General features: G+C 43.3%; 1 long non-coding RNA gene across 1 annotated transcript in view; it reads left to right on the top strand.

Annotated features, from left to right (window-relative positions):
- Positions 1 to 3539, top strand: part of LOC308650077 — a 142979-nt gene extending 139440 nt beyond the window's left edge. Inside the window, exon 3 of the long non-coding RNA XR_014022240.1 lies at positions 3266 to 3539. This is a non-coding gene — a long non-coding RNA (uncharacterized lncRNA). The remainder of the gene's footprint in view (positions 1 to 3265) is intronic.
- Positions 3540 to 20907: the final 17368 nt, after the last annotated feature.

A 20907-nucleotide genomic window follows, 5' to 3' on the forward strand; every position in this document is an offset into this window, starting at 1 on the left:
GGTTTCGTATGAAGATATGCCTTCAGTTTTCTTCAATATAGATATGTGAATGAAACTGTCAGATCAGAGACTTCATTACTACTTGAGATTCTGATCCTTAATGCAGGAGCAAGGGACAAAATAGCATAGTGCCATCCTTGCTACCACACTCCTAAGGTGGGGCTCTAGGCCACAGAATGCCATGGGGCAGTTTGACATGAGTCCTTGGGGCCTGCAGGGATGTGGTTGGGAAAGAGAAAATAGAAGGTGATGTGGCAAAAGAAGCCAGGCAGAGTGGGAAGTCCTTGCAGGGTCTCCTACCACCTGCTTCTGTCAGCTTGGCTCTACCATGCGTGAGTCTATTTCCATATATGTTCCATTCAGTGCCCTCCTAAAGCATCAAAGGGCTGGTGAGGTTGTCAAGAGAATAGCTGCAAGGAGTTGATAAGATTTTTAAAAGTACAGTCTAGGAACTTGGTTTATTTACTTTTTAAAATTCTTCACCAAATTGCCCATAGAACCAGGGAAGAACTAGGCCAGACCCCTGCTAACCGGCTGCCTTGGCCCAGTCTCATTCCCAGGGTTTTCTTCAGAGATGAGAGTCAGTGATGGTACTTGGTGCTTCCAGAAGAGTGTACACTGTGACATTTCTGGACAAAAAGCATGCTCTGTGCATTCTTCCTCCTTCCCTCTGTAACCTCCTCCCTGACCAAATAGCTAGAAGAGAAAATGCACTTTTTCTTTAAAGTTTTTCTTATTCTTACCTCTTGGGCTATTTTGTGTTCCTCTCAACAAGTCAACCCCACAGGTACCACTGCAAATTCAAGTGGTTTCTCTTCCTCGAAATGCAGCTGCTGAGGACATCCACAGGATGATAATGCAGGCTGTATTTTCTTTTTGTTGTGGTTAAGGTTGAAATGTCTCTAGAGTTGATTTAAAAAAAAATGTAAAGGAGAATTCTCCCAGCACTAAGGTATTAAGGTGGACACCCATAGAAATGTGTCTTGATCTGCACCTTGAACCTGCAACCACCCATACTTGAAGACTGCAAATCTGCTTGCAGAGGAGCTAATCTAGTTACCATTTCCAATGGCTGCTTTATGTGGGAGGTGCCCTGCTAAGGAAAAGGGGAAATCCAGATAAATAAGATGGCTCCCTCCCTCAAGAAATTTATAATGTTGATGGAGACATGCAAGAGAAAGTAGAAAGTGCATGAGGGGAAATAAAGGATAGAAGCCAGCATGGAGTCTTTGCTTTATTTTATAACGACATTTCAAAGCCAGCAAATCATGGCCAGGGTATTTCTTCAGCCTATTCCACTATGGCAGGAGCAGGGAGTCTGGGGGATCTGTGCTCTGGCTCTAATAAGTCCATTCAGGCCTTTCCTTGTGGCCTTCAATTTAGCAGGGTCCCCTCTCCAGACACAACTGAGACTGTGAACCCTAGATAATCCTCAAGGTAGACTTAATTACTGGGGAAGTGACAAAATGATAAGGGATTCTGCTTCAGAAAGATTATTTGCACTGCTTCTTTCAGAAATGTGTATGGTTTTGTAATTATTTAAATCAGGTTAATTCCTACAGTCTATGGCTAAGTACATTCCCCTTTAAGGGGTATTAACAACCCAAATATTATACTAATACATTTAATCCAGGGGGTGCTGGAGGCACCGCGAGTAGCTATAAAAGGCTGCTGTTTCCTCGGCCCAGCACAGGAGGAGCGCAGAGCCTGGCTGCAAGTGGCCACCCCCCCCCCACCCCCCACCCCCCAGGGATTTCTTCCACTGGGTACTGGGATTCCAGCCAAGTTTTCAGATACTTGTCAAGGGCTTTGAAGAATTTCAGGCACATAGCTGTATCTGGAGTCAGCACGCGTCACGTCAGCTGGTGATCTGGGGGATACTCTGGCAAGGGGTGGCTACCAGGGAAATGGCTCTAACGGACATGTCCGTTGGTCAGTGATTGTGTCTTTTGGAGGAATATTTTGCATCCTTCCAGAGCCTTCCTCTGCAATCACCTTGAAAACGAGAACTTTCATGCCACTGCCCGGAGGTGAGCGCCCTCTTTGAGGAGACAGGACAGGAAACCCACCCTTTGCACGACCTCGGGCAGTGAGTCCGCTTGCTTCGCCCCTCAGGTCCAGTGGGAAGGAGGTTGGAGAGCCAGGGGGCACCGCAGCTGGTGTTCGGTGCTGAAATTGTTAACTCACGTTTTTCCAAAATGTGTTTCTGGTTAGTTTAAAGAAGGATAAACAAGATTTAATAGCTGGCAATGAATCACGTTTTTTTCCCCCTCCCTAAACGCTATTTGGATCCACTCAAACGCCTGTCGTTCTACTTTTGTACAAATAAATAAATCTCCTTTTCTTTTGCGCATTTTTCTCTGTCCTGCATTTCCTAAAATACAATTTGTTTGACGGATGACTTAAGCAGTTCTAAGGTTTGTTTTTGGCTCTGTAGGCAACTGGGTTGTTTTTTCATCATAATTCAATGGGACAAGGTTATCACCCTCACAAACACTAACACCTCATTTAGAACCAGAAGCCCCGCCCAAGAAGAAAGCAATTGCTAACGTTCTCAATGTAAGTTTCAGTTGTTACCTATGAAGGTTGCTTTTATTCATGTCCCTGCCCTACACCCACGCTTTCATCATGTTTTCCCTATACAGGGTCTTCTTGATTCACGCAGGCATTCTGAAGTGGAATTTTAGGCGGATGGGAAGTAAAGTCAAAGAAATGCACAGAAGGGACTGGGGTTGTGGCTCCGTGGTAGAGCACTTGCCTAGCATGCCTGAGGCACTGGGTTCGATCCCCGGCACCACATAAAAATAAAACAAATAAAATAAAGGTATTGGTTCATCTACAACTAAAAAAAAATTTTTTTGAAAAGAAAGAAAAAGAAATGCACAGAGGTAGAAGACCTATCATCTTCCTAGGTTTGGGCATTGCAATCAAGAACCTTACAAATAGAGATTAGAGATTAACTTACTATCATCTGAAGGCAAACCCAGAGAGTTTTTCTTTTTCTCCTTTGAACCACAAACCATATAATCATAGTTGTTTTTTTTTAAGATCTGAGAAATAGTTGAGCTAAAATTAAGCCCATGTGCCTCCTAAAGTAATTATTCTGGAATAAAACTGAAAAGTTCTTCAAATAGACACATCATTTGGTTTTATGTCCTTGCTTAAACATAACAGTACCTTTAAAATAAATGCACAGTATAATAAAAGATGAGGCAGGTCTATAAAAATGTAAGCTGAAGTCTTAAAGTTCTCCTCATTAATGCAGAGCCTCAGTGAAGCTGCTCCAAACGCTCAGTCGGTGCTTCTCATATTCGGAAAGCTGTTGCCTAGGAGAAAGGCAGGAGATTCCAAGAAAAGGGCAAACTCAGAACCCAAAAGTGGGCTTGTGCTTTGGCTGGACCCCCGCAGGCTGGTCAGGAGAAGAAGAGGGAAGAGCAGGTGTCCACCTGGGAGTTGTCTGCCATTCTTCCTCTCCCATCCCTCTCACCCAAGACTTCAAACAATCTGACACAGTCTGGAGATCTCTCCCTTGCAACCACCAGGTATTTTAGAAGATTTTTTTCTATCATACTGTTGTTTTAATATGCTTTTCAGTATTTACCATATTGTATTGTAATAACCTGTTTATAAGTCTATAATTATCGTGAGAACAAGGACATTCCCATCTTTGGCTCACCCAGAGTCTAGCGTAGTCATTAATAAATGACTAAATGAGTGATTGCATGAACAATATACCAAACAGCATTGATTCATCGTCAATTTCCTTTTCCAATTTTTGTTTAGCAGCCATATATAATGAAATACATGATTTTAAAGTAATATTGAGAGTATAATTTCTACAAAGTTATATGAAATGTTGAAAACAGCTTATGGGTCTTCATCATTATGTCCACTGGACCCTGGGGTCCAGGGATCTCAAGCTGGGAAGAATTGACCTATGCTGCAGTTCAAGAATCACCTGGATGATAAAGGCCCCATCCCTAAAGTGCTGATCTGGCAGGCTTGGGGTGATGCTGATGTTGCTTGTTGGGGACCACACTTTCAGAAACACTAATCCAGAGAATGAGCAGGGTGGTGGATGAAGAGTCTGGTTCTTGTGCTGCTCTGCTACTGACTAAACCATGTAAACTTTGGGAGAACATTTATCTATCTCATAATGCCCCATGGGGATGGGGAATTACTTGGCTTCTTGACTACACACACTCTGCGTCTCTTACATGATCACACATTTCTCAACCTTCTTCACAATGATTTGAGGTTAAAAATAAGCAAAGACATAAATGCAGCAGTGCTCCCAAATATCACAAATCCTGTAGAATGTGCTGTTTCATCACCATCTTCTCTTCCTTGCTTTTCCCAGTCCCAACTAGGCAGATCTTAATGAGGCAAGCTCTTCCTACTGGCACCTTCCTGGGTTGGACTTCTTAATGTAGAAATATTAATGTTAATTTAAGGAAACAACCCCCTGGGTGAGGAAACATGAAGAATGGCTGAATCAGTTTCATGCTTGGGGGTTTGCATTCTGGGGGGTTTTCTAGGCATCCTATTAAACTGATACAGAAGGACTGGCATCTCTTTAGTATCCGTGCATGTGTCTCTACCCACTGATGCCACCACCAGGGTTGCTTCCTGGGGATCTGTGCACTCACGTGCCCTGGCTGCTGGCAGTGCCAACTCCAACATTAATCAACTTGACATCTGGAACCAACCTCAGGCACCCATCTGATTGCTGCAGATGCCTTTACTTTCAGCTGTCAGCAAAGAGATTATTTGGTTTAGGATGCCAGGTCTACACCACACAATCTGCATGAAGGGCTGAGTGCCTATTAGTAAATAAGTAGAATAATCTGGAAGCATGGGTGAGATAAAAGTTCCCCTCAGTAATCTGTCAACTCAAGCCTATGCCAGAAAGGTATTTTGTCTTCAGCAGCAAAATGACTGTGGTTGGGTGGATCTGGCTGGATTGTGTTCTACATATCCTTGGAGTTCATATTTTACCCATTTTTGTAAATTACTGTCCTCCTTGTGCTACCTATATAGGAACAAAAACAGCCGCTTTTGAAATCCTTCAACACCCCTTAGTCTGCCAGAGTCTGTTCTTTAGTTTCTGGGACGGAAGTCAAACTCTGCTTGCGTGAGTCCCAAAGAAGCTCGGGCACTCTAGAGAATGGCAATCCATTGTCATTGTCATCATGGTGACAGCAGCATGGGACTGGGGTGGTGGGCGCATTGTTAATAACATCCCTTTCTACTTCATTATTTCATGTATTCCAATAAGGAAAGCGAGACCTGGGACATTCTCCAGAAGAGTTGCTTGTTAGGAATTGCTCTGTGATGTGTTAGGATGAAGTAGGCAATAAAGAATCAAAATTCACTTCATCAAGGGAAAAAAAGAATCTGTAGATAACATTGTAAATCAGCCAGGAGACAAATGTCTGCCTGGCTTGTCACCCACCATTTCACGGCATTCATTTCTCAAAGCCTGAAACCATAAGGGACCCAAACCAGAGCGGAAAAGTGTCCTGACCTCCCATGTTCACTGATTTAATTTTCCTCTCTGAAAACACGCAGCCCCATAATTAGAACATTTACCAACCGTAAATACAATTTAAACTGTGTACATGTGTGTCTACATGTGTGGAGAAGCTTGAGCTGAGACACGGTTTCAATAAAAACAGTCCTTCTGCGCTGATTAGAATGTGTAAAGAGGAAATCTGTTTATACCACAATCCACTCTGAACTGGTGTTGGCAGCAACACTCTCGGTTAATAAATGTCAATAGCAAAGCTACATGGAGGTATGAATTAAACTCTGCACAATCTGGAGACTCAGCTCAGTGTGAAATGGTATGTCCAACTTATTCTCTACTCTGTCTAGCCGTGAAGGAATGTCACAAGCCCTTGTCTGAGTCTCAGAATAACTAAGGGGGCATGTGGAGGGAAGTCTGCCTGAATTCAGGTCCATCCCTCAAAGGAAAAGGGTTTATAGAGGAATCTGCAGAGTGCTACAAAGTTTGGGGAAGGTATTTCTTCTTCATTCCTTAAAATAACTGAGGTATCATTCTGGATCTGTAGGAGGATTTAGAATGAGATTATTAAATTAAAGCAAGTCAATGGGGCATTTCATCTTCTTCTAGGTGACCCATTTTTCATTTTCTGTTGATTTGACATAAATCAAATACCGGTCACTGTCCGTGGAGTCTGTCCTCCCACACTTCCATCCAGATCAGCAGCAATCCAGTGAAGACCTCCTTAGAGCCAACAGGATTTAGAACCTGCAGTGATGCTCAAGAACAAGATGGAAGGGGGAAGACACAAGTTGAAGAGCTGAAGGTGGTGGGAATGGAGACTCCATCCAAATGTGGAGTGAGGTGTGGCCCAGGCCTGCCTGATGGGAGGACCAAATGGGCATCCCCCATGTCTCTTCCACAGAGGCTTCCCAAAGAAAGAGCAGAAGGATGATGCAGGTACGATCAGTGGTGAGAGTTACAGAAAGGTCTATGAAGGATGCACAGCTGTCTCCTTCAGGTTGGCTGAGGGATAATCTGGATTTATTGAGCTAGAGGGAAATGGAAAGGGCAGCTTGCCTGTGATAACAATATTTAAAACAATAATAATAGCAAAGATGTGCTATGTGCCAGACATTTTCCTAAGCGCTTTGTATTTCTTACCTCATTTAATCATAATCATCACCACCCTAGGAAGTAGGTATCATTACTATTCCCTCTTTTCAGATGAAGAAACTGAGGCACAGAGGTATGGGAACTTCCCAGGGTGATACAGTGGTGAAGGCAGATCAGGCAGTCCACTCAGACTCAGGCACATTTGAATGATTCTCTGTTGCCTCCCCAAACCATCCAGCATATCCCACACTGACCCAAGCCCTTTGTACTCACACATCACTGCATTAGCCTACTGATGAGGTCAGAGCAGTATTATTATTCCCATCCTATAGATGTTAGTCCTCAGCACTAAGGTAAGGTAAGAGGTAGGTAAGGGTCACTGATAAGAAGAGCCCAGACAGGCAGGCCCCAGAGCTCCTGCTTAAAACCATCACTCCATGCCACTTCTTGACATGCCTGGCAAAGATCATCTTAACATACTGGTGTCCTGTCTCATCTTTTCCTATGACCCATCACACTTTCTCTAAGTCTAGGATCTACTAGGATCTTGGTTATACTCTCAAGTGACTGTTTTTATTTTTATACCCTTGTACTATCAAACGTGGTGTTCACCCTGAACCAGGCTACCCATCCGTGTTAGTCAGTTTTCCATTGCTATGACAAAATACCTGAGATAAATAAACTTAAAGCAGAAAATATTTATTTTGGCTCACAAGTTCAGTCCATAGTCACTTGGTCCCATTGCTGTGGACTTGTGGTAAGGCAGAACATCATGGCAGGGAGCATGTGGTGGAACAGAGTTGCTTTCCTTATGGCATCTAGAAAGGAGAAGTGGGGCGGCTGGTGGGGGGGGGGGGTGAGCACACAAGCCAGGGACAAGATATGCCCTTCCAGTGCACATCCCCAGTGAACTACTTCCTTCAAATGCACCTGTACAATTTCACCACCTCCCAATATTTCATTCAATTATGAACTCATCAGTGTATTAGTCTAATGATGAGGTCAGAGCTTCCATGATCCAATCACTTCCCCAAAGCCCCACCTCTAAACATTGCTGTATTGGGGAATCAAACCTTCAACATATGAGCCTTTGGGGACATTCCAGATCTAAACCATAATACCATCCCTTTTCTGGGTTATTCAGGTCTTCCCTTGGATTTGATTGACAGATAGAGAAGCTTGGTGCACCCAAACAAAGACAAGGAGAGAGCCTAAGCATTTCTTTCTGATGATTTAGACTCAAGCAAAACTTTAGATGGTATGGTCATTCATGGAGCACTTTTAATATAGGAAATCAGTGTTTTCACACATGTCATTTCACTTAATTCTCATCTGAACTCAGTGAAGCAGCCATTGTCATCTCTGATTTTAGAGAAAAAATACTTCAGATCCAGGAAAAGCCAACTAATTTACCCAAGACCACACATCTAGTAGAAGGCACTACTGGGACTCAAAATTCATGTCTATATGGTGATGTTGCAACACTGACTACAAGTCTTTCCTGCAGACCTTTACAAATAACAGCAACAACTTAAAAATTTTTTTCTCCCCTCAGTTTGTGGAATAAGAAGGGCTATGAGCTCAAATGGATCATACTGGGTCAATTTACCCATGTAAGGCTGAGCCTCCATGCTAGGTAGGACAGGCTCCATGTCACTGTATTCCCCTGTCTCTCTTCGGAAATGAGACTGGGCTTCAAACTGTGCATTTCTGGAGCTGGAAGTAGAGGATCTTCCATAAGGGGCCTGCCTTTGTAAAATATCAGTCCCTTTTCTCCTGAAGACCCTGTTTAGCTGAGTCCAGGCACAATGAAAGTGCTTTTTGGTTGGTTTTCCCCAGATAGTTGGGGGAATGTTGTTCTGGGCTGATGTTCAATGGATTTGTTTTTTTGTTGCTGCAATGGTGTTTTGCTATAGTGGTTTTACCATATTTTGGGAAGTTTTCTAAGCTATTGCCCATGTACCCAGGGGTGACTTTTAAAATGATGGGGACATTTAAAAAATTTTCCCCAAATAAATAAACATAAAAAGTTCAATTTGTAAGATGGGCAAAGGTAAGTTAGCTAAAGAAACAACTTAAAAGAATTTTTCAGAATTTAAAATGAATTTTGTGCCTTAAAATGTGTACATTTTAAGAGAAAAACAGTTCTATAAAAATATAAATGATAAATACTGACTCTGATTTTATACTTTATCTAGATAAAGAAATACACATGGAAAAAATAAGCATGTATACACTGAGAATAACTAGAATATTATACCTCATTTATGCATGATCATTATTTTGCTAAAATCAAAACATGCATGCTAATTTTTTTCATTTTTGAAGACCAACTCCCCATAAGAGGTGACAGTTAGAACCTGCCAACACATGTCAGAGGTTGAAACTTCTGGATTACCTGCCCACCCCACTTTCTCCCTCACCCTATCCATTGCCTGCCAGGAACACAGCCTCTCTAGTTGGATGCTTTATTTATTTATTTATTTATTTAGGCTATTTACTTTTTTAAAAGATTTATTTATTTATTTCAATTAGGTATATATGACAGCAGAATGCATTTTGATTCATTACACACAACTGCAGCACAACTTTTCATTTCTCTGACTGTACAAGATGTAGCATTGTACCATATGTGCAGTCATACATGTACCTAGGGTAATGATGTCCATCTCATTCCACCATCTTTCCTGCCCCCATGTTCCCTGGATGCCTTACTGACTGTACATACCCTTCATCCTGGGATTCCCAGATCAATCAAAAAGTTGATTTCCAAAAAGGAGACATTGGTTGCCAAATGTTTTGTGTGCTGGCAAAATTTCAATGGAAAATAAACACGTACATAGTAGAAGTATATATTAAGTGTGTAATAGTCTCATTAATAGGTAAAAATTGAACTGTTTACAGGTTAAGGGGTTGATAAAAAAAATTTAAATATTTATTTTTTAGTTGTAGTTGGACACAATACCTTATTTCACTTGTTTATTTTTATGTGGTGCTGAGGATTGAACCCAGGGTTCCCCACATGAGAGGTGAGCACTCTACTGCTGAGCTACAACCCCAGCCCCAATAAAATTTTTAATGCATATTGTGTTTCAGATATTTTAGAGCAGGTAGGGTTTGGGGCCTTCAAACAGGAATGGGGAGACAGAGGTAAACATGGAGGTGCCAAGTCCTATCATCTGCCAGGCTCTGCTGGGCTCTTCCAGGCTACTCCAATAGTGGGGCTGACCTTGGCCTGGGTCCTGTTGGATGATTACAGGTTCCTCATTGATAATTACAGTGCTAGGCATTGGGTAAGATATGAAGAAATCAGGTTTCAGGTTCATTGCACTTATACTAGCTGTATTTTAAAAGACAAAGCAGATGGGCCTGTGACCTGTCTCACCACATTCCACGTTATTAAAGGAGAGGGAACCTTCCTACAGCTAAATGCTAGGGAAAGGTGCTCAAAGATCAAGTTTTCTGCCAACTATAGAACAGACCATTTACCAAACATTCAGTTCTTTGTATGGTCTGAGAAATCAAACCAAACAAAAGTAGCATGTTAGGGGTAGGGAGGTGGAAGGAGCTAGAATCAAAACAGCCAATATATCCCAAATTGGATTTTAACTGGCAAAGTCCTTAGAGTAACAGAGTCAAAACATTTTTCTCAAGCAGAAAGAACTATTTGCTTTCAAACACCAACCAGGTAAAAATGGTCTTAAAATCAATTAGAAATGCAGCAGGTGTTCCACTGTGGTTATTCTTCCTAATCACATATAAAATTTCAGTCTCTGTAGATTACTCCCAGGAAATTAAACCCTTTAGATTTACCCTGTGGTGGTAGCAGTCTTGTTGGATAGCGTCTGTCCACAAACAGCCTTTGAGATCCTACTAGAGAAAAAAGGCATGTGGCTTTAGCTCATAATCCAGTTAGGCTTTTTCCACAGATTACATTTGAGCATCATGTTGACACAAATAGCAAGGCAAGCAGCTCTGGGTCAACAGCCAGAAAATTGAGCTCTCTAACCCTCCACAGGTAGGGAATGATCCAGACAATGTATCTGGCACAGACATATACCATGAATTCCAGATTTGCCCTTTGGTTATTTTCTGGTACTCCCTACAGAAGTGCAGAGGCAGGAAAAGCAGACAGAGCCCAGTCCAGCCCAGCTGGTGAGTGGCTTCCCAGTTTCCTGATTTCTTTCTTGCATGGCCTGAAAACCACTTGGGTGACCAGAAAAGATCCTTGGGGCTTGTGCCTTCCCTCTTGCCCCATCTATAGTACCAAGAGCCCCCAGGCTTCCTCATTGTTCCCTTAGTAACACTATGTAGGCTCTTCCTACTCTGTAATAAATATCCCAAGACAGCTGAGGCTTTCTTTTTTTTTTTTTCTTTTTCTTTTTTTTTTAGAATCTCAGATTTTATTTATTTTTTATTATTAGTTGTTCAAAACATTACAAAGCTCTTGACATATCATATTTAATACATTTGATTCAAGTGGATTATGAACTCCCATTTTTACCCCGTATACAGATTGCAGAATCAGCTGAGGCTTTTCTCCCCAAACAAATTAGAGGTTCCTGGAGCAGGAGACACATCCTCCCTGTCCTTCATTATTGGAAGCACAGTATCAAGCAAACAGTAGTTTCTCAAAAATCAACTGTGTGAAGAGTCTCTCTGGAGTGTGTTTTGGTCAGTGTACTAGATGAGTAAAAGAAGGACAAAAGGAAACAAATATCAGGAATGACAAAGAACAAAGCAAAGTCAGTCAGCCTCTGCTATGAAACCTTGCTAAACTTAAATCCTGTTTTCATGATTGGCCCAGATATGTGAGCACTGTATTCCTGCTGCTTTCCTCAAGCTTTATGGTTATGCTGACAATGAATACAAAGTTGAATCTTAGCTTCATTGTGTTTGGAGACAAACCTTCTAGCTCATCTTCACTAATGGACTGAAACTAGCTTCTAGAGCTGGAGACTTTGCAAATCCTTTGTGCATTTTATGGAAGGCTGTACTGGGAAAATGCCACAAATTAAAATCCTCGAAGATCTGAAAAAAAAAATAGTCTCTTATCATTTAGGCCTATATCCAAGTAGTTATATAAAACTAAATTCCTATTCTTTGGAGGAAGATGTCATAAGTTAATGTAGTAATTCACTTTTTCAACTTGGAAGAGTGGGTGTATGCTAGAGTTTTCACTTTTTTCCCCCTGAATATTTTCCTTTTTAAAATTACTCACTGTCAGTATCTAAGTTGAATTAAATAGAGAATTGAGGGCTGGCCAACACCAAGATGAGTGCTTTGTCTGTGGGGACACAGGTTCTGATTAGATCTTTGCCTTCCTGCATTCCTCCAAGGGCCAGGCCTCTCCACAATGGAGTTAGGAAAGGTCCTCAACTGTTAATACCAAAATGTGGTTCATTTGTTGCAGAGGCATTCTTCACTGATTTTAAGGCCGACACAGAAAACTTTCACTATTTTTAGCTGTGGAGAATTAAATAAACAAGAGAAGATAGCTAGCTCTCTTTGCATCTTCACCAAGACAGTCCTTGTCACATTTTGTACTATGTATAAATCATTTTGGTTTCTCCTCTACTGACTTCTCCTACTATGGAAAAGAGAGAGACAAGAAAGAGCAAGTTAGCATGGGATGCAGAGAAAGTAGCTAATTTCTACCAAGACACTGGGACAATTAGCCTGCATTAAGGAGATAGGCACGACTGTCAACAGTTTCGTTTTCACATTGTTTTTTCTGCCCCAATCCCTGGGCCCCCAAAGTCCCAGACATCATCACACTCCCACCCTTCACCCCAATCCACTTCGGGTTCGGGGTCTGATCTCTCTAGCCAGGAGAAGCGCCAGAGTGAGAGAAGAGCTTGTCACCAATCCCGGGCTTTTCACCGCCGGCGTGGATGAAGTAACACCCGCAAAATCAGCATTTGCACACATGCCAGGGGCTAATTACAGGCCTCTCAGCCAGGGCAGCCAAAGCGATTTCAGAGCAATTTCTCCGATTACACAGCCCGCGGACCGCCCGGGGCGCGGGGAGCTTCCTGCGAAGCCACCTCAAAGTCCTATGCTACCCACCAGCACCCAGCACCGCTTTGCCCCTGCGCTTCACACTCTCCCGGCTTGGCCACTTGTGGCGCTACCCGTCCCAGGCCCTTGGGCAGGAGACCTGTCTGGAGAGCGCCTAACTTCCGAGCTCCCCCCAAACCCCCCAGATGGTCCCTTCATCTCCTATACCCAAGTCCATCCTCAATCTGCGAAACACGCCTGGTCAGCGACGCACTGATGCTGGACTCCCGCCTGTTCCCTGCAGTTTCTCGACTTGATTTGGGCCCACATCACTGGCTCAGGATCTGCTCTGCTGGAGGATCCCGATCCCTGTCAGCCCAGCCGGCCTTATGGACGGCAGAACGCGTCATTATTTTGCCCCCAGTGACCCATTTGCTCCTGGGCTGCTCGGGCCCCTTCCCGGACTCTGCGCGTCAGCGTCTCTGGCCATCTCGGAGACCAATTGGTTTACAAATAGTTATGATAAACCTAAGATCTTAATTTCCTTTATAGGACCGACCACAGGACTGTGTAAATGTCTCCTGACAGACGTAATGGAGGGTTATTAGCAGTACAAAGGCTGTCGGGCCCATAGCATTAGTTCAAGGGAATATTTCGTGTCGCACCGAAATTGCTCTGCAAGTAAACCAATTTCCCCGACAGAAGGGTAAACACAGACTCTTTGAACCGCGAGATGAAAACAGATGGGGTATCGCAAACAGTTTCCCAAAATACAACAGACTTCTGGGCCAATTACACGTGGTTAGCTCTGAATGGCAGAGGAAATAGTTTTCTTTGCTGCTAAATGTCACAAAAGTCACCTAAAGGCACTGAAGGACGCCGCTTGTTTTTGCGAAACTTGCTAAAATTAATCTGTCCTGGAGCCCCTTGTAAAAAGCAGAAAAACCCTGCCCTCCACTCTGTTCCCCGCCGCCGGATATCTGCCTTGTGAAAGGCAGAAAACCCGCCGGTCAAGAAAACTGGAAGACAAAGAGAGTCCAGCAGGCGCTCCTCGGCCTCAGAGGCCAAAGCGCGGGTGGGGTTCGTCCCGCCACCGATTCAGACTGTGTAAGAAAACAGTCCCTGGGCGCCGGTGGCCGTGGCCCCTCATCCGCACACCGAAGTGCGTTTGCCTCCTTCCTCACGCTCGCCTCCGGGCGGCAGCCGAGCAAGAACACAGAGGATGAAGAGGCCACCCGACGGACGATCCTGATCCTCGAGGTCAGGGCCGCACCACCCGCGTAAATAGCGCGGAGCCGGGCCACCAGGACTGCGCGGGCGCCCGGGACCCAGGTGCGCGGCTGACATCCCCAGGAAAAAATCCCGAGTAGCCACCGGACCAGGCCACCGGGCTGCTGGGCCCCAGGCCTGGTTGGGAACGGATTTGGGCCGGGAGGTGGCGCGGCGCGCACTTGCGCCCGGGCTGGTGTTGGGTGCCAAATTTGCGGGGAGGCTGACCGAGCCTCCCAGGCAGGAGGCTCAAAGGTCCTGGCCAATCCCGCCTGAGCCCCTGCTGACTAAGGCTAGGGACCGCACGTCAGCAAGACCAGGCGGAGTAAGCCTGCTCCTGAGCTGCGGTCGGTCGCTATGAAGGGCCAGGTCACCGCGCTCCCGGACGCCGGAAGCCGTGCTGGCGGGGCCCTGGGGCGGGAGGCCTGGGCCCTCAGGCCCTAGGAAGCGGCTCGGGCCCGCGCGGCCCCGCGCCCGGGAGCCGCGTGCAGGGTTCAGCAGTGTTTCGGTTGCCCTCTGACCTGACCCTGGGCCCACAAAGGCCTCCCGGGTGCGCCGCCATGGCCCAGCCTTCCAGTCGCTGCCAAATTAATGAGCCCACGTCAGGTTGGGTTTGCAGCTCGGGCCGCAAAGCAGCCGAGTGGAAAATGAGCCCGGGGCAGTTCGGAAGGCTCCCGCACGAGTCCTTGGCTGCCCCGGAGGCTGGGCCGTGCCGTGCGGTGCCATGCAGGGTCCAGCAGGCCCCGTGAGTTGAGGCTCACACGAGGGGCTCATCCTCCACTGCGACTCTTAATGGTTGTCTCCCCAAGGGACAGGCCTGTGAGAAATATATCTGTCCTACTTAATTAAAACAACACAAAATCCCACATTTATCATCCCAAGGGATGCAGGCTAGGCACTTGACAATAGTCGTTGGGTGGTGGGTTTGGCCACCCTCTGTGCCTTTGCTGTGACATGCTTTGTCCTGGGCTCCCAAGTTTTGGGGGCTCAAGTTTGTGTGCCTGGCAGTAGGTTCCTTCTGGGTCCTACATACCCCAATGAGTGTGTGTCCAAGGTTGGCAGAGAGTGGTTCACTCCTTCCAACCTGCAAGGGTGTAGAAGGCCAACCCCCAGGAGACATTTTCAATCTGCTGCTGGATGCCAGATTTAAAAACCAAAAATAAGCTGAAATAGGATTTGGTGTGTGTGTGTGTGTGTGTGTGTGTGTGTGTGTGTTGAATAAAAGTCAACCTGCTGGCTCATACTGAAGTCTGGAAAATTGGCTCCCTGTGCTGATGGCTCTGTTTTCTTATTGCTCTTTAAACATGGTGAAGTCAGTTCAAGAAAAATGACTCAACTTAAAGCTGATAAAGCTTAAGGCATTGATTTATATGATTCCTTCCAGATTTTTCAAATATATTAAAAGAAAGCACTTTCATTTAAAAACACTGGCAAGGTTGGAAGCCCAATGCTCTGAAGGAGCCCTCTCTCCCTGCAGCTTTTTTGCTGTCTAGTACCTGGGAAGGTTAAGGTCTGGAGGAACAGATGTGACTGCTGACTGTGGATCATGGAGCACTCCTCCATCATTCTCACCCTTGTCCCAGGACCACTGCCTTTCAGAAGTATGTGTGTGTGTGTGTGGGGGGAGTGCTGGGCTACTGATTCCTGTTCTTCTGGTAACATAAGGACAGCATTAGATCACCTCTCATAAGCCCCTACCCTTACTTATTGGTTTCCCTTACCTAGATTTCCCACATGCCCTTCTGCAATGCTATGGCACTTCCAACCCTTGCTGATTCCTGATCAGACCTGGCTGCGGTGTCTGAATCCATATCTTTCCCTGTGCACCTGCAAGGTCAGGCTGCCTTTATGATATCATATTGTCATTACCTTTAAGGTATTAAGTATCTCAAAAAGTATGTGTTAAGGTTCTCCAGAGGAACAGAGCCAACAGAATATATCTGAGAGGATTTATTAGATGGGCTTACATGATCAGATACTGGGTAGTTCCACAATGCCTGTTTGTAGGCTGGAGAGCCAGGGAAACCAGTAGTTGCTCAGTCCTAGATATTGGAAGTCTCAGAATAAAGAGGGGACAATAATCCAGTCCCAGTCTGAGGCTGAAAGCCTGGAACCCTTTTGGAGAGTTGCTGGTATATATCCACATTCAAAGGTTGAAAAATCTAGAGTGATGTCCATGGGTGACTGCAGCAGCAAAGTATTCATATGTTCAAAAAGGGTTAAATATGCATGAGCTTCCCACTTCTTCCACTTTTTCTTCCTACTTGGGCCCCTAGACTATTGGATGTTGCTACCCATATTCAGGGTGGGTCTTCCCTGCTCAGTTCACTGACCCACATGCAAATTTTCTCTGGAAACAGATACACCCAGAATGTGTGATTCACCAGTTTTCTAGACAGTTTTTTTTTAAGAGAGAGAGAGAGAGAGAGAGAGAATTTTTTAATATTTATTTATTTATTTTTAGTTCTCGGGGGACACGACATCTTTGTTGGTATGTGGTGCTGAGGATCGAACCCTGGCCGCATGCATGCCAGGAGAGTGCGCTACTGCTTGAGCCACATCCCCAGCCCTCTAGACAGTTCTTAATCCAATCAAGTTGATGACAAAGATTAGTCATCACAGGAGGCCTGCAAGTAAACTACAATGTATTATAATTATCTTGGCTAATACCAAGGACGAGTCTGGTCCTTGTCTTCTCTATACTAAGAGGCAGTATAGTATTGTGGCTAAGGGCTCCTATTCACCACACTCTCTGGCTATGTGTCTCTGGACAGGTAATATAACAATATGAACTTCAGTTTCATCACCTATAAAATATCACAGAATTATAAGAATTAAAATAATAGACACTCAATATATATTGGCAATGACTGCTTTCTACTTTATCTGGGGCTTCATACCACAATGTGAGGCACTTCTTTCTGCCCAATATTAACAACGTACCTTATTGGTAAGTAGTGAGGTAAAAGAGAAAAAGTACTTTTTCACTTAAACATGACAGAAACTAAAAACCAATATAGAAAAAAGTGAGAAGTAGATAAAATTCTAAAACTAGTACACATTCATGCATACAGAAATCCTCTTTCATAAAATATGAATTGGATGTTCTAAAAACAAAACTTTAAAAGAACAAGAAATAAAATCTGGAAGTTAAAAATAAGTAAAACATATAAATTCAGTAAGTGAGTCAAGATGAAGTTGAAAAAAAATTTCAGAAAAGAACAAAAAGATGGAAAATGGAACAAAAAATAATAAAACTAAAAGATTAATACAGGACATCTAACATTCAAATTGAATTTCAGGAAGAGAGTACAGAGATAGTATAGGGGAATTTTTTTTTCAATGAAACAGTACAAAAAAAATTTCCCAGAACTTGTTGGGATGAGTTTTCAGACAGGTCATTTGGTTGCTCAACACAAAGACTGATAAAAGGTTTATACCAAAGCATATAATCATGAAATTTCAGAAACGCATGAATAAATAGAAACTCAAAAATATTTCCATCAAGAATCCAGGTACTATACTAAAAACTGGACATCAGAATGACATGGGACTTCTCAAAAATAACACTGAAAGTAAAAAGAAAATGAAGTAATACCTTTACAATTGTTAGGGAAAGTCATTTCCAGTCTAGAATTCTATAGCCAGCTAAACTTACCCATCAAGTATGCAGTTGGAATAAAGATGTTTTCAGACATGCAAAATCCTCAAAAATTCATTTCCTGTGTACCTTATAACATACTCATTACCAGCTTATCCAACATTCTTACTTTTTTTTTCTTTTTTGTTACTAGGGATTGGACCTAGGAGCACGTAACCTCCTGACTCAGCCTCCCAAGCTGCTGAGATTAACTCATCCTTACCTTTTTAATATCAATTTTTTTTCAAGTGTTACATAGCTATGTGATTCTGGGAAACCAAATCTTTCCTTAATCTCAAGGAATGGCTTCAATTAATATAAGCCAGTAACTGGTAATTCTCTACCCTTTGCCAATGATTGGCTTAGACATGGACATGTAAATCAATTAAGACCAGTTAAATCTAAGGAAAATCTACTTAGAGTTATGAGATGATTCTTTTTTTTTACTTTAAAGGGGGGGGGATAAAAAAGGAATTTACTCTTCTAGCCTTTGGTTCTCATATGTGAGGACTTGATACTTCAAGTTGTTGTGGTTACCTTATGACCCCAAGGGGAAAATATCAAGGCAAAGAGGAAAAATGATGGTACTTGATGATGTCACTTAACCAAACCTAACAGCCAACCTCCAAACTTATATGAGTTTCAGTTTGTAAACTCTGTACACTGTGCTTATCTCACTAACTGAATTGTGTGATGAAAGCAAAAATAATTCATAAAAATATCTACCATTGAGTACTTAGGTGCTGTTCTATGATCTTTTGACTAATGTCTACAATAAACCTATGAAGTAAATATATTATTTCCATTTTGCAAATGAAGCAATAATGGCTCACACAAGTAGGTGAATAAATCAGTTTCATACCCATCACTTTCTGACTCCAAGAATTACATATTTAATGCCACTCAGGGTTTTTCAGGTGATCTCAGACAGATGATAGATACTTGTGTACATGAGACAAGGGAAGAATGTTTGGAAACAAAATGTGCTGAATTCAAACGTGCACTTAGTAACCACTTTTAATTCACTTAGTTGTTAATGTAGTTTAGATTTGTGGTAACCAAACCCCAAGATTGCTCCCAATGATTCTTTTGTGCTGTCCACTCTCATATATATTGAACCATGTAACCAATAGGATATTATATACAAATGACAATATGTAACTTCCTAGGCTAGGTCAAAAAGACATAGTAGCTTCTGCTTGCCTTCTTTTAGATGGCTTTGAAAGGAAGACAGTTGCCATCTCATACATACTGAAGAAGCTGTAGGAAAAGACCCGTGCATTACGAGGCTAAAACGTATTGCCAGCATCATGGGAGTGAGCTACCTTGGAAGTACAGTCAAATCTTCAGATGACCATAGTCCTGGCCAGCACTGGAGTCCTTGCCATTGGGCTGTCACTCTTTAGTTCCTGATTCATAGAAACTGTGGGATAATAAATGTTTGTTGTTTTTAGCTGCTCAGTTTGGGGATGAATTGTATACAACTGAATTAGATTGGGTGAATAGATAGGCTTCCCCTTAACCTTAAAGGCAAAAAAGCCACCTTGGATTTATCACTTGGTGTGTTTCAAAGAACATTTGTGGGCCTCACCACAACCCTGTGAAAAGAACAGAGAAAGTGCTATTTCAGAACACTAATCGTACAATAGACTTGTTTGAGGTTCTTTAGGACCAAAATTAATAGAAAAGCATTCAGGGTCTCTTTCAGCAAGCTTTGCCAGTGTCCCTATTTAGAAGTTGGCTTAGATAGAAAGACCCCGAGAAGCAATTAAAAATAAAACAAAAACAAAATAAATCCCCAAAGAGTCCCCAACTAAAAAATGCTTCCTCAGAGGTAGTCAGCGTTATATAACACTCCTACTGCCCCCAGTCTCCCTGCCTCTTCTGGTTCTCATAACACACAAGAGTTTATGGTCTTGGATCTGGCCCAGAATTGTAGATAGTCATCAATTTTGAGAGCATTCATATATTCTTAACAGTGAACTGTTAATGGTTATGGTGTTTATAGCTTGGGTTTAAATAGGAAACTAATAAAGATAAAATCGCTGCTTGATAAGGTGCTCAAACCTTGTCAATGGAAGGTTTCCTGTCTCATAGATTCTTGACTACCTCATGGGCCCTCCCTTCACCCCTGCCCACCCCTGCTCCATCTATTCCCAGAAAACACAGTTAGGAAGGAGTTAAAACTAACAGAGCTAATGTGTTCCTCATAGAACTCATATCAAGGTGATATGTGCTACTTTCGGACCGGAATGTGCTAGTGAGTGAGTGAGCCTGCTCTTGGTTAGGCATCAACCTTATGGAGTTTGCTTTGGTTTCCTGTTTACTTTGAAAGAGCAAGCAGAATCTCTGGGGCTAAAACTGCTCTGACAAAAACCTTGGTGGGTGACCTTGGCTTGAGTTGGGCCAAATCCTTGCAAATGAAGCCTTCTCTTCTTTGTTCCAGAGGCTGTAAAGTTGTAATATGTGTGGCTGGGCTGGAGCGGTCATCTACAACTGGGAACTTGGCGGAAAAGCAGCCTGAGTTTATTTCTTATAACTAATACACTTTCAAGTCTAAAATGGACCCATCTGCAGTCGATGTTGCTGCAGGTGTAGGATGTTGTGGTTTCTAACATCTTACACGTGTTCACTGAACAATACTTCAAGTGTCTTTTTTGTTTCTGGCCTGTGTGGTTTCCTGCATTTCTGGTAGCTGATCTTATGTAGAAAGGCAACTGCCTGCAAAGTGGTACTAAAAATTACATATCAAGACACACACTCAGAAAATGGTGTTGCCTCTAAAAGCAGCTCACCCTGAGCTTGGAGAAGGATGGAGCCTGGAATCCCTGTCTGAGAAGCTGAAATAAGCACAGTGTCATTGACATCCAGGCCTCAGTGGATTCCCAGCACCCCCAGGAATCCCTCTGGTTTCTGAGCCCTTGAGCTCTGAGTAATAGAAATCTGGATTACAAATAGCAAGTAAACCTGAGGATTAAGAGAAAGGAAGCGCCCATTAGGTGACAGCTCTTGCCAGTACTCCAGGGGCAGAGCAGGGAAACGTTGGGGGCAGGGCTGTGTGTGTGTGTACGCGCGCGTGTATCATCTAAATAATAAATCAAGCTTTGGCTCTAGAGCCCTAATCCCGGGAACCAGAGATATTACTGGGACACAGAAAATTAATAAATGCCCAGGGTGTAGAGCTTATGATAATAGACATTCAAGTGGCACTTTAAAAAGCAAATAGACAATCCTGAGGCCTCTCCACATACAGTCAATCCATTAAGACATTTATCTCATGTCTGCCAAGCTAAGGGTCCTCCCTTACCTCCTCCAACAAACCCTCTTGAGATTATATAATTCTCATTTTTAAAATCCTTTCTTCTTTCAGGTTTTC

This window comes from Spermophilus citellus, assembly GCF_964194105.1.
Source record: "Spermophilus citellus genome assembly, chromosome: 1".
NCBI lineage: Eukaryota > Metazoa > Chordata > Mammalia > Rodentia > Sciuridae > Spermophilus > Spermophilus citellus.